This window comes from Ostrea edulis, chromosome 3 (genome assembly GCF_947568905.1).
Source record: "Ostrea edulis chromosome 3, xbOstEdul1.1, whole genome shotgun sequence".
Lineage (NCBI taxonomy): Eukaryota > Metazoa > Mollusca > Bivalvia > Ostreida > Ostreidae > Ostrea > Ostrea edulis.
In genome coordinates this window covers 15,412,725-15,425,182 of record NC_079166.1, presented here as the reverse complement: position 1 = coordinate 15,425,182, position 12,458 = coordinate 15,412,725, and the positions used below count along the sequence as shown (strand labels likewise).

The window sequence follows — 12,458 nt, the reverse complement described above, 5'->3', positions numbered from 1 at the left end:
TGTCTGTTAACCGTTTATTTGTATTTACCTGTCAAAGTCTTTTTGACGCTTAGCCTTAAGGTAATAGGAGAAAGTACTTTGAAACTACTTTGATTTGAGAATGAATGTGATTGTCAGAGGAAGGATGATGGACCGAAGCATGCATTTTGTAAATTGATTCTTGTGTTGTTAAATCTTCGAGAATCTTGTTGGAGATGTCTGATTCGGTTCACGAAACAACTTCGCATCATCTAGCAGTAACAGATTTCACCGTAAGGTGGCAGGGGACAGTTTCTTTGGTTTTGAAACATGTGGATAGGGGGTATACACCAAAGTCAGATTATGACAGACTAATGAAAAATCATATTTCCCTTTTATGTCCATACTTGTATTTCATATTAGTGTAGTTAATAAATTATGACCCTAACTTACATGTAATCTATAAATACTGGTGCTGGTGCACAAAACATGCTCTGAGCAGGTTCCCCTTTTTTGCTTTGATTTTCCCTCATTTGGGCTAATCCGCACCACCCCCACACCATCACAGTACCAAACATGGGGATTTAGACACTGTGCACAATCAAGAACCCTATCTGCCCTTCTCAAAAATCTACCTCTCATATGGGGCCATCCACCTTCCCTCACAGCTACAGACCTTTTGCTAGACCCTGCATGTTTTCACCGGAATTTCTTCAGCAACTGACCACGTGTCTTAGTTTCGTATTTGCACCCATCTATATGCTAGGAATCATGGTGACACCTACATGTTGTATATCAACATCTTTACTAAGCACTCAGCTACATTTGACATGCATCCTAAACTTATTGTACACATTTTTACACATGTAATATCACTTCAAATACGGGGTAATTCCATTTTTTGAAAAAGTTGACCGGGCCTATAGTGCGAAACTGTCCCCTGCTACCTTTAAGAATTCTGACATCTCATGTCATTGACGTCAACTCCCATTTTTGACAAATCTGACTTATTCTGAGTGAAACTACACCAATACATCATGTCGACCGCCCTAAATGTGTACGCAATAAAATTATTTAAAACCCCTACATTTCTGTGTATGATGTTGTCATTTTTGAGTGATGAGAGTGTTCGAGTAAGATCCCTGTGCCTAACAAATAATATTACAAGTATATTGTATCTATGGTAAAAGTGACCTTATATGTGGTGCTACATGCTGAACATGTAATCATGAGAACCTGTGTAGAAAATGATGGATTAGAGAGAGATAAAGGGACATAACTGCTCTTAAAATCAAGAAAATTCCCCACTTCACTGTCTACTTCTTTACATACTGTATATGTATAGACCTGAAATATGCTCTAATTAAGTAAACAACTCCCCAACAAGATTTTGAATACCTGTTCTCTTCTTACATTCTATTCTATGCCATCCTAATAGTGAAAACTTAAGATTCATGCAATTCAGCCAAATGTCAAAGGGGAGGTGGCTTGTTTACAAGTACCACCCATAAATGAGAAAATGGTATTAACTGTGTTTTTTGTGTACAAAATGTCTCTAAAATGACTTATCTCTCTATCTGCAAGTATTTTTTCATAAATATGTATCATGGTGCTGAGAAGAAATGTGATCTACTGTACCTGAGACCTGTCAATCAGTACAATTTGTTAATTACATGTAGAACATGTAAAACTACATGTAATCTATGTAAAAAGAATACACAGTATATGAAGTACCCCAAATAACATTATTTTAACCACTAAGCTTATTTACATGTACTTACATGTCACTATGATACTTGACCAGATTCTGGTTTTCCATAGTACTAAAGCATAGCTTACCCCCCTTGACTCTGTTGTCTACCATTGTGACACTAATGTGATACATCTATTGAAATAAAGGGTTGTATTGCATATCTAATACATTTATCTTGATAATATTAATGAAATTGACTGAATTCCATGGGTTTCAAAAAATGCCATTCTCTTAAAGGTGGCAGGGGACAGTTTCTTTGGTTTTGAAACATGTGGATAGGGGGTATACACCAAAGTCAGATTATGACAGACTAATGAAAAATCATATTTCCCTTTTATGTCCATACTTGTATTTCATATTAGTGTAGTTAATAAATTATGACCCTAACTTACATGTAATCTATAAATACTGGTGCTGGTGCACAAAACATGCTCTGAGCAGGTTCCCCTTTTTTGCTTTGATTTTCCCTCATTTGGGCTAATCCGCACCACCCCCACACCATCACAGTACCAAACATGGGGATTTAGACACTGTGCACAATCAAGAACCCTATCTGCCCTTCTCAAAAATCTACCTCTCATATGGGGCCATCCACCTTCCCTCACAGCTACAGACCTTTTGCTAGACCCTGCATGTTTTCACCGGAATTTCTTCAGCAACTGACCACGTGTCTTAGTTTCGTATTTGCACCCATCTATATGCTAGGAATCATGGTGACACCTACATGTTGTATATCAACATCTTTACTAAGCACTCAGCTACATTTGACATGCATCCTAAACTTATTGTACACATTTTTACACATGTAATATCACTTCAAATACGGGGTAATTCCATTTTTTGAAAAAGTTGACCGGGCCTATAGTGCGAAACTGTCCCCTGCTACCTTTAAGAATTCTGACATCTCATGTCATTGACGTCAACTCCCATTTTTGACAAATCTGACTTATTCTGAGTGAAACTACACCAATACATCATGTCGACCGCCCTAAATGTGTACGCAATAAAATTATTTAAAACCCCTACATTTCTGTGTATGATGTTGTCATTTTTGAGTGATGAGAGTGTTCGAGTAAGATCCCTGTGCCTAACAAATAATATTACAAGTATATTGTATCTATGGTAAAAGTGACCTTATATGTGGTGCTACATGCTGAACATGTAATCATGAGAACCTGTGTAGAAAATGATGGATTAGAGAGAGATAAAGGGACATAACTGCTCTTAAAATCAAGAAAATTTCCAACTTCACTGTCTACTTCTTTACATACTGTATATGTATAGACCTGAAATATGCTCTAATTAAGTAAACAACTCCCCAACAAGATTTTGAATACCTGTTCTCTTCTTACATTCTATTCTATGCCATCCTAATAGTGAAAACTAAAGATTCATGCAATTCAGCCAAATGTCAAAGGGGAGGTGGCTTGTTTACAAGTACCACCCATAAATGAGAAAATGGTATTAACTGTGTTTTTTGTGTACAAAATGTCTCTAAAATGACTTATCTCTCTATCTGCAAGTATTTTTTCATAAATATGTATCATGGTGCTGAGAAGAAATGTGATCTACTGTACCTGAGACCTGTCAATCAGTACAATTTGTTAATTACATGTAGAACATGTAAAACTACATGTAATCTATGTAAAAAGAATACACAGTATATGAAGTACCCCAAATAACATTATTTTAACCACTAAGCTTATTTACATGTACTTACATGTCACTATGATACTTGACCAGATTCTGGTTTTCCATAGTACTAAAGCATAGCTTACCCCCCTTGACTCTGTTGTCTACCATTGTGACACTAATGTGATACATCTATTGAAATAAAGGGTTGTATTGCATATCTAATACATTTATCTTGATAATATTAATGAAATTGACTGAATTCCATGGGTTTCAAAAAATGCCATTCTCTTAAAGGTGGCAGGGGACAGTTTCTTTGGTTTTGAAACATGTGGATAGGGGGTATACACCAAAGTCAGATTATGACAGACTAATGAAAAATCATATTTCCCTTTTATGTCCATACTTGTATTTCATATTAGTGTAGTTAATAAATTATGACCCTAACTTACATGTAATCTATAAATACTGGTGCTGGTGCACAAAACATGCTCTGAGCAGGTTCCCCTTTTTTGCTTTGATTTTCCCTCATTTGGGCTAATCCGCACCACCCCCACACCATCACAGTACCAAACATGGGGATTTAGACACTGTGCACAATCAAGAACCCTATCTGCCCTTCTCAAAAATCTACCTCTCATATGGGGCCATCCACCTTCCCTCACAGCTACAGACCTTTTGCTAGACCCTGCATGTTTTCACCGGAATTTCTTCAGCAACTGACCACGTGTCTTAGTTTCGTATTTGCACCCATCTATATGCTAGGAATCATGGTGACACCTACATGTTGTATATCAACATCTTTACTAAGCACTCAGCTACATTTGACATGCATCCTAAACTTATTGTACACATTTTTACACATGTAATATCACTTCAAATACGGGGTAATTCCATTTTTTGAAAAAGTTGACCGGGCCTATAGTGCGAAACTGTCCCCTGCTACCTTTAAGAATTCTGACATCTCATGTCATTGACGTCAACTCCCATTTTTGACAAATCTGACTTATTCTGAGTGAAACTACACCAATACATCATGTCGACCGCCCTAAATGTGTACGCAATAAAATTATTTAAAACCCCTACATTTCTGTGTATGATGTTGTCATTTTTGAGTGATGAGAGTGTTCGAGTAAGATCCCTGTGCCTAACAAATAATATTACAAGTATATTGTATCTATGGTAAAAGTGACCTTATATGTGGTGCTACATGCTGAACATGTAATCATGAGAACCTGTGTAGAAAATGATGGATTAGAGAGAGATAAAGGGACATAACTGCTCTTAAAATCAAGAAAATTTCCAACTTCACTGTCTACTTCTTTACATACTGTATATGTATAGACCTGAAATATGCTCTAATTAAGTAAACAACTCCCCAACAAGATTTTGAATACCTGTTCTCTTCTTACATTCTATTCTATGCCATCCTAATAGTGAAAACTAAAGATTCATGCAATTCAGCCAAATGTCAAAGGGGAGGTGGCTTGTTTACAAGTACCACCCATAAATGAGAAAATGGTATTAACTGTGTTTTTTGTGTACAAAATGTCTCTAAAATGACTTATCTCTCTATCTGCAAGTATTTTTTCATAAATATGTATCATGGTGCTGAGAAGAAATGTGATCTACTGTACCTGAGACCTGTCAATCAGTACAATTTGTTAATTACATGTAGAACATGTAAAACTACATGTAATCTATGTAAAAAGAATACACAGTATATGAAGTACCCCAAATAACATTATTTTAACCACTAAGCTTATTTACATGTACTTACATGTCACTATGATACTTGACCAGATTCTGGTTTTCCATAGTACTAAAGCATAGCTTACCCCCCTTGACTCTGTTGTCTACCATTGTGACACTAATGTGATACATCTATTGAAATAAAGGGTTGTATTGCATATCTAATACATTTATCTTGATAATATTAATGAAATTGACTGAATTCCATGGGTTTCAAAAAATGCCATTCTCTTAAAGGTGGCAGGGGACAGTTTCTTTGGTTTTGAAACATGTGGATAGGGGGTATACACCAAAGTCAGATTATGACAGACTAATGAAAAATCATATTTCCCTTTTATGTCCATACTTGTATTTCATATTAGTGTAGTTAATAAATTATGACCCTAACTTACATGTAATCTATAAATACTGGTGCTGGTGCACAAAACATGCTCTGAGCAGGTTCCCCTTTTTTGCTTTGATTTTCCCTCATTTGGGCTAATCCGCACCACCCCCACACCATCACAGTACCAAACATGGGGATTTAGACACTGTGCACAATCAAGAACCCTATCTGCCCTTCTCAAAAATCTACCTCTCATATGGGGCCATCCACCTTCCCTCACAGCTACAGACCTTTTGCTAGACCCTGCATGTTTTCACCGGAATTTCTTCAGCAACTGACCACGTGTCTTAGTTTCGTATTTGCACCCATCTATATGCTAGGAATCATGGTGACACCTACATGTTGTATATCAACATTTTTACTAAGCACTCAGCTACATTTGACATGCATCCTAAACTTATTGTACACATTTTTACACATGTAATATCACTTCAAATACGGGGTAATTCCATTTTTTGAAAAAGTTGACCGGGCCTATAGTGCGAAACTGTCCCCTGCTACCTAAGCACTTCACACTAAATTTTAATGTATTGTAAACAAATTGTAAGCTAGGCTATTCCAAAATTCCACAACATATCACAGGAACCGGTAATTTAGCCTGTATATAATGATAAGAGTAGGGGGTCTATACCATACCCCCCTAATAAAAGCACTAGGATTACTGGATCAGAAAGAAAATTGGGGTGGGTGGCGATAAAAGCAGAATTTTCGAACTATTTTGAAGCGAAGTTTTGAGTAAAAAATTGTCATTCCTTTTGGGGTTTTTTTCATTGGGGATGGTATCATAAGGCCTACTATTATTATTACAGACAAAAATACCGGTTCCTGTGAATATTCACACCTGACGACCTGTGAAGGGTTGTAAATAGTGAATGTGAACAGCTGCATGTGAATAAGTTAGTGTTCTAGCTGCATAATTTAGTACCGTCCAATTTTATACTGATATCATTGTGATAGGGTTATATGTACACACTTAAAATTGCATGGGAAAGAGTTTAGTAATGCAGAGCTCTAATATCCTATATTATTTCTCATGTTGTTTAGACATTTATTCACAAACACATAGCTAGGCCTACATAATTATAGGAGCTTATAATTACTACATATATTTAAAAGTTAATGTCATACCTTGGCTTGTAAGTACATTTTTAAGAATCATGACAAACAACACTCTTTAAGATATAATTTTCTGTTTTATTGTTATATTCATGGGATAAAAATCCTCATCCTGTGTTTTATTTGGGATATTTATTCCCATTCATGCCCAAATAGGATATTTACTGCCATTTCATGTTCATTATGGCACATTTCCTCCTATGGGACATTGTATCCCATATTAAGTTTAAATATGGGAGTTAAAATCCTATGGGAGAAATTATATTTTTTCTCCCATGGGATTTTTGGTGGGAGTGAAAATCCCCCTAGTGGGAGTGAAAATCCCACCAAAATCCCATGGGATTTTTTGATTTCAGGTGAAATATCTTAAAAACTACAATAGTTACAAGTGTAAATGTTGGTGCATGTCTTGTGAACATAAAATCCCATCTTTTTTTGTAAAGGGTTTATTTGTATCCTTAATAAAAGAGTTGGCGAAAGTCCGGACTTTTGTCGTGTCCAGAGTTAAATGTCGCACTGTTCACCCAACATTTTTATATATGGTTTGCGCGAAGGTCATAATTCATATTGTGACCTTGAAATCGCCCCTCTATTTTCTCCCGATCCCGATCATCACTACGTTGTAAGAAAATCTAATTTACATAATTATTGCGAGCAGAGTGTAAAGGGGTAACGATATACGGTGAATGGTGGTGTATAAAGTGTATATATTTATATTCCAGTGGTAGTATTGGATTTTTATTATGCTTTTATTTCAGCCGGAAAATTTGGGAAATTAAAATAAACTAATTTGAATACATTTGAACTTGTTTTTATCTATTCAAAAATTAGAAATAGTTGTGGTCAGTTCTGTATTTAAATCTGCCCGTTGATTGGTCAAGAACTTTCCCGGATGTCCGTGTTAAATTGCGGGTAATGAGGTGTGAAAGGGGAGGATTTTAAAAGAAAGATATTGAAGGTACATGTACTACGTGCGTCAGCCATTTGTGATAGACAATTGATATTTTCTTGATATTCAAAGACTTGAGACTGCACGACATACTACCGTAAGTTTCTTTTTACCATTACCTATTCATTTTAACATTCCTATTTCATTAACGTAATTTCTATAATTGTCTGCATTTCAATGGAAACCCTAACAATAGTAAAAGTGATAAGTGAGAGAGTGCATTATAAATCAAAGTTGTATATAGTATATTTTGTACAATGAATTCTATAGTACCTGTGGTATATAAATGTATTATTAATTAACAGGCATTTACGCATACTACATTTGTACGAGTATAATACCGACCATTTTGGTCAGACTGAACCCTGATCCATAATCAGGTACATTGTGTTGTGTGTTATAAAGTATGTTTATCATATTGTTACTTGCTATTACATGTTACTGTAAATTCTATACGATATCAAATAATGCTATAATATGTACGAGTTCATTCATGTAAGGGAGATAACTCTTACAGAGGTAATATTCGTTTCTATATGTGTATAAATTGCATAGTTTATACTATTGATTGTCTGTATGATTGTAATTGATTTATTATGAAATATTGCCATCACTTATTTCAGGGTTCATGTTATGTACAGCAATTACATAATTTTAAATACAAGACTCGAACTCGAGAAACAGGATTTAGAGTTGGTGTTCATTTCTTTTTCCTGTTACATTTTGGCGCCCACGTTCCATGCGTTGTTGATAATTGCAGAGTCCCAACGTGGGCGTAACATCACTCATTCAATACCTGGCAAGATCAGTGAACCGTGTGAAGGAGGAATTTGAATAGAGATCGAGGACACCGGTTATTTAAAAAAAAAAACCAAAAAACCCCCCAAAAAACAACAACAGCTGATCATAAACATTGACCTACTTGTGTGTGGTGCATCAGTGTGTTTGATTATTTTTTTCTGGCCAGATTCACTACGCGTACGGTAAGGTCTGAATTACATTTGTGCACTACAATTTTTGTCTTTGTACACATTTTTTACCTCAAATATTGTAAAGGTTTTTTTTTTCAATTCAACATTTGAGTATAAATGTATCGAGACAGAGTGGTAAGATGAATGTTAGAAGCTAATATTCCACCTCTTCCGTCCTATCTTAAAGTTTTCTCTTTGCATGTTCTCTAGACAATGTAGACATTGCGACGATAGTCATAGATTGAGAATCACCTGCATGTCTGTCCGTCACTGTCCTGTAAGCATAATGTTTGTTGTTGTCTGTGTGGTATAGATCCCTTAGTGAGCATTGTGCCAGTACATGTAGAATTCATTGGTCCGTGGTGTTAAAAGCCCAACAATTTAAAGGGTTTCACTTGGCTAGATAAGATTACAGATACACGTTTAGTTCTTTTCTTGCATAAAATACAGGAAAGCCTTTTCTTGTTACTATACTCCCCTCCCCCCCCCCCCCCTCTCTCTCTCTCAAAAGAACTAAACATAATGAAAGGACGAAATGTGAAAGTATGACATAATGAAACTCCTGAGAATAACATTCAGCAAACCACTGATGTATTGCGCAATAATTCCAATGTTATTACAATTGTTTTCATTGGACAAAAATAAATCTAAACGGGATTTTATACACCAATAAATACAAACACGCTATGCATACATAGGCACCTGAAAACAAGTAACATGGTGCGGGGAAATTATTCAAATTATTGAAATTAATAATACAGGGAACGAATTGGAATTATAAGAATCAAGCATTCTTTTTATGGGTATGTTGTGTGTATTTGTCAACTTTTGTGTTTTCTTTACATTTAAAACGCCTGAACAGTTGGAACATGGCACCTTGTTCTTTTTAAACAAATATATCACTTTTCCAGGAAGTGGACCATTTAATTGGTAATTTTTTTTATGTCTATGAAAGGTGATGATAACGAACAGTGATAAATCTCGTAAGGTTAGGGTTAAGGAGAAACTTAACTTCCACCACTGTTTGTTTGAACATAAAATGAACATATACAATGAGGGGATTGGGTTTTATCAGCTGATTAAAATGATTTCTTAATTAAAATAATTTCTTATAGATTAATTCATTCAATAAATGTTATCGAATTGATGATAATTATGTATTTGAAATGCACACATATCTATAAACATAGAAAAACATACCGGGAAAATGGAACAGATTTTATCTGATGATGAGATTAATTCTAAGTTTTACTTAGCCTTGTGTTAAATTAAGTATTTTGCTTGAATGAGCTAAATGTCAGTCTGCTGTAATGTACTGGGGCTTTTGGAACAGTTCCTCTCTTGTCATCAACCCCTACTCCCACCCATAAATGTAGCTCCCTATAGCAAAACACAAAATCACATACAACACTTACAATTGATGTGCAAAAATGAAAATGTAAAACGTCGAATAAAACTATTTACCCATTGTCTAAATTTAAAGTTGAACATGTAGCAAGGTGTGTCTGAAATAACCACACCATTGTTCCGAGGGCTGGCTTTCTTCGTTTTAGGAATGTTCGAATTAACATGTGGAATAATAATAACATGAAACCCCGCAAAATAAAACCAAGGCAAATCCCTTCATCCTAGACTTTATTATACTGATGACAATAGCCCTTTACTATAGTCTCAATGGTTTGATGAAAACGTTCAAGCGCCTCTGAGACTTGGGATGATAAGTAGTAGATTTAGACTGCCTAACACGCATGCATGACCTGTTGAAACAATCATGACTTAAGATTCGAACCTTGGTCTGACAGAATAGTCTTAGACACTACTATAAAAATTAAAAACTTGGTAAGGGCCTTGACTATGGTATTGCTTTAATATTCCTGAAAGGTATAGCTTCAAGGAATCGAGTGGACATGCACATAATAGTAAGTAGATGTAAATACTGGTTCCCAAACCCAGCCTTGGGAAAAGGTCCTACGCAATTCAGCAACAATCGACTAAAAGGTCTTCAAATGCTGGAATGGTTTGGAGAGGGGGAATATAGGGGTTTCTGATTAGGTTCACACACCGTCTGGAAAACATTGCACGACTTGCCAAATTCAGACATATCCTTTCTCAAGTTAAGCCAAGAAAATTACTCACAATTCAGTTACAAGTCTTATTGACACCTACATGAGCTGCCATAAGTGTGCCTTGAGCTAAACTCATGATGCATCTACGTTATATTACTGGGATCATTATCTAGTAACAACACACCATACTTTATCCGGGGATGCGTCAGGTGGTCGCCATTTTCGCATAAGCACACAGCGACTTTGGTGGCCTCTTCTGGCGGAAGAGACCCATTGTTAAGTTGAACAATATCAGGGTCCTTACTTTGCTTGGACAGTAACTGCTCTCGACAGAGGGAGTCCTCGCCCTGGTCTAACTGAGGATGGGTATCATCATCATCACTGGTTTTCAGTGGAGACTCAGTGTTACACGGATATCTGTTTTCATGTGAACTGCCATCAAGGTCAAACAGAAAAGTGTCACTGAGGCCAATGCAAGGTGAAGGTAATGAACAGTGATCAATCTCATAACTCCCACAAGCAATACAAAATAGATAGTTGGGCAATCTCATGAAATGAACAAGCCATGTTAACGGGTTCAACATGGTCAGCCTCGACTTCTATTCTTCTGGTCATCAATCTAGCAACATCATAGGCTGGATATAAGTCGTCGTTCTCATTATCGGACGCGACATTGAAAGTGACTTTCTCACAAAACGTGGGGGTCTGGTACCATTTTACCACCAGCTAAATCGTTACCTAGCAACAAGGAAACATGTTCAATCGGATAAAGGTCTAGAGATATGGCAGACCAATCACATACATCAATGTTATTTCTTTAAAAACAATTGTGTCAATCTTGCAGTATGTGTGTGTAGATTGTCTTGCTTAAAAACTAACATCTTTCCTTACCGGAGCTGTTGTATCTATGATTCGACACAAATTGCAGGACATCTTCAATATACCACTGATCAGTTATGTTTCTGTGCATAGCGACCAACTGGTGCTCCTAACCATGGTGCTATCCACGCCAAACGTTATCTCGTTCAAGCATGCAACTGTCTACATAGTGTTCATGCACACGTTGGTAAACTCGTATCCCGCACTACTAACGTTGAATCTTGATTCGCCAGGCATCAAGACCCATGTCAACGTTAGGCATTGATTGAACCGCTGTCGGGTCAATTGCGCACTGTAACGTCGATGATTGGTTTGAAGTGATTTGAGAAACTGTTCCACGGTGATATGCCCTATCATGGCGTCCAATTGTTTGCCTGGTTTTCCTCTCGTCAGCCGTAACTTATGTGGCGTTGCCGTATGGAAGACTGTTGACCTTGCGTTGTCAAAATACTCGACCAGGTCTTGGGTGATCATTCATGGACCCTACTCGGTCTATCAATTGTACAAGAGTAAATGTTAAAATGTTTAACTACTTCCTGCTGACTCACACCTGTTTGCATTTTACCGAGTGCTTGATTTCGCACACCCGCATTTCTATTTTTCTGTTCCAAGTGCATTTGTCATCGACAACCGAATTGCTTTACAAAGACGAAACTGGTTTTTACCTTTTCATTGCTTTTAAATTTGAACAGCTTCTGAAAAATCCCATGCAATACTACTTACACCGTGTATACACTTAGCACAAGTAACGCATGCACTGGATTCTAAACATTAATCCGATGTATGACAGGGGAATTTTGCAATAAGTTTGAATACACATCATTTTTATATCTAGAAAAAATTATGCGATGAATCTCTAACGTTCATCAGTTTTATACTACCCCACCCCTCTCAATGAAAATTAAAAGTAGAGCCGAAAATTTTTCAAGAGTATATGATTTCGCCGTCGGTCACTTTCCATAAGTTGTTCTGAGTACTCAGTTAATACTTTCATTAC

The 12,458-nt window shown here is 36.4% G+C and overlaps 1 long non-coding RNA gene across 1 annotated transcript; it reads right to left on the bottom strand.

Moving 5' to 3' along the window:
* Positions 1–262: 262 nt before the first annotated feature.
* Positions 263–5,925, bottom strand: LOC130053275 (uncharacterized). Its single transcript, XR_008801798.1, has 3 exons — positions 5,670–5,925; positions 2,286–4,123; positions 263–739 (listed from the first exon to the last, which is right to left on the bottom strand). It is a non-coding gene; the product is annotated as an uncharacterized LOC130053275 (long non-coding RNA).
* Between the last annotated feature and the right edge of the window lie 6,533 nt (positions 5,926–12,458).